Raw genomic sequence first — 3,066 nt, forward strand, 5'->3', positions numbered from 1 at the left:
TATGCCACTCAACAGTTGACCTTCCTGTTTTCACACCTATAGTTCGGGAGGATGCTGCATTAGCCCCAATTATTCATGGAAAAGGGGATAACGACATGATTAAGATGTAAAAGACTCTAGAAGATTCTATATTGTAACTCTAGTTAAGAGTTGATGTAGTCAAAATTAACCACTACTAGGCTATGGGGATGTGTTATAATTGGGCCATTAAGAGGAAGAGTTATTACATTCTTTCAAGAGCATTTTGTTCCACAGTTGTGCAAAGATAGCTAGGAGAGATAGGAGGTAGAGCACACATAGATGATATATGCATTTTATCAGCCCACAACCCATAAGAATTACTTCTTTGTACTTGCATCCATATTTCCAGATAGAGACAGAGAGTGAAGCGACCTCACCTTATAGTTGGGTTTTCTCTCAAAAGGGTTTACCAAAGAGCATATGTTGTGTCTTATGTGTGTGTGAGAGAGATTTTGTTGTCACTCTCTACTTTTTTGCATAATTTCCCTTCACATGCATGCATTGATTATAGTAAAATCTCAGATATAGAAATTAAATAAATTTGTAATAGTGTAGAACTTCGTATTTTTAATATAATATTGTCAGATCTGTTGTGATGAACTATCCAATGGAATATCCATGATAGTTTAAGGATCAGGCGTTGTAGAGAAAAATTGGCTGAAATCAGGAGAAATTCACTAGGTTGTTCTCTATGGGAATAAGAGCAAGGAAAGATGAATTTTTACTCCCTCCTACCTTGCTTTTATTCAATGCCCAATTCAACATTCTAAGCATATCTTTGTTGATCACTACCCAAAAACTCTTATAGAAGATTTTTGGAACCCATCTTGCCCAGGGGCCTTACCTGGATCCATGGACCAAATTACCTCCACCACTTCTTGTTTTGCAATGTTTTTAACCATGAGTTTATTTTCTTCTTCAAATATTTTCAGGAGAAAGGGAGAGAGGAAATAGTCTGCCTTATTAAGATCCAAATCACCATCTATTGCATATAGAGATTGAAAGTGAGCAAAAGCCTCTTGTTAATTTGTTCCCCTTCGAAATTATTTCCCTGACTCTATTCCTTGATGCCCTTACCTTTGCTTGCTTGTGAAAGAAGGTTGTGTTCACGTCCCCTGTCTGGAGCAAAATGATTCTTGATTTGAGGCACCATACTACTCTTCATTCCCGCATTCTTGGAAATATTTGGATTTTAATTCCTTTTATCTCATAAGATGTCATTCTTTTTGCCTGGTGGAACATAGGAATTTCTTACCCATTGTCGAAGTGCGCATTTAACCTTTTTCAAGTTTGATTCCCATACGAAACTTGGGGATCCCATTATCTTAGTGTGCCATGCTTGTTTAATAATATACATCACTCCTTCTCACAACCATCTTGGGTTGTATCTAAAAGGAATAGGACCAAGATCCTCACCCATCTCCATTGCTAATTTTATGGGTTTCTGATTAGATTCTCCAAGAGGCAAGATATAGGGGGGAAGTGTCCCATCCTGATAAGATCCATGAGTTGTGAATTAGAAAACAATCTAACTATGCTGCAATATTCGTTGCTCCACACCTTCTATTTGACTAGGTATATTTTCCTCTTGTTGGTTTGATTTCTAATAGGCCCCATTTGGCCATCAAATCCTCCATTCGCTTCCTAAAAGGATCCCTAACCAATGAGCCTCCCTATTTTTGATGAGAAAACAAAGTTGTGTTAAAATCATTATCGACTATCAAATTTTGATGCCATAATGTATCTTTAAGGGAAATGAGGTTATTCCAAAATTCATCTTTCTTGCCATATATCACTGGAGCATAGATGTTCAAAAGTTTGACTCTTTCCCCATTTCCTTTATTTTCTAGTTACGTAGCTACCCAGTGTATTGTCAACTGAGAATCCTTTTAAGGAGAAGGCATTATTCTCCCAAAAGATACCAAAACCTCTTGATGATCCCCTTGAGCTTTGAGCTACTCCACAATTCCCTTTTCAGAAAGTCTTAGAGGCTTCATTAGCTCATAATCTTCTATCTTTGTTTCCTGAATAAACAAAATTGCGGGTTTCTCCAAATGACGAAATCCTTTATTTGGAGGGGTTTTCTAGGGTCACCCATTCCCCTTATGTTCCAAGAAATTAACTTCATTATTTTTTGGGAGGGGAGTGGGGTTTCCAACCTCCATATGATTGTCTTACTCCTTTGCTCTCCGTTCCTTTCAAAATATTTGTGATTTGAGGCTGACTACCCAATTTCTGGATTAGCTTTGCCTCATTCTCCCTTAATTCCTTTTTTGAGTGCCTACCTTTTCTATTTGTCGTGCTTTCTACTTCTTGATTATTGGCATCCTCATATCCACTTGGAGGGAGAGCCATATTTATAGTGATGATCTTCCTAGGCCAACTCACTGGTTGAGATGGCCTGGATGGATTAGCTTCCATTGGTAAGATTTGATACAACATCAGCCTCAATTCCTCTGCTTTAGACCGAGCTTTTGGGCTTGGATTTTTGGCTGGACCTTTGGGAGCTAGGGATTCCCTTTCCTCCCCTATCTCTGTATGCTCCAGAATCTCCCCCTCTTCTTTCATGTCATCTTCGGATTCCTCTTCATTTGACAATTTTAAGGGTTCATTCAAATCCTCTGTATGTTTTTCTCCTATCTCTTGAAGCACCCCATAGGGATTATTAGAGGATGATGGCACAATATTCTATTGACCCACTTGCTTATTTGAGGCTTGATGCCTCCTACTTCCATTTCTTCTTTGTGTTTGCCACTGCTCTTCTTGTTGGGGTTTTGTTGGTTCTCCCTATATTTCCTTCTTGTAGTCCTGGGTAAAGTGCGCATAATTATGGCAAATTTTGCACTTGAATGGAAGTTGCTCATAATCTAAAATTTGGTTATGCTTCCAATCTCCTATTGTGAGAAGGATTTATGCAGTGAGTCCCTTTTCTAAATCCACCTCCACACACATCCCGACATAGGAAAAATTCTCTCCTTAGGCTCTGCTTTGTCTATATATCTTCCAACTCCATTACCAACCGCTCAAAGACAATCATCTCCCTAA

Source organism: Pinus tabuliformis, chromosome 3_2 (assembly GCF_031772625.1).
Source record: "Pinus tabuliformis cultivar Carrire ecotype Pingquan chromosome 3_2, CPIR1, whole genome shotgun sequence".
Taxonomy (NCBI): Eukaryota; Viridiplantae; Streptophyta; class Pinopsida; order Pinales; family Pinaceae; genus Pinus; species Pinus tabuliformis.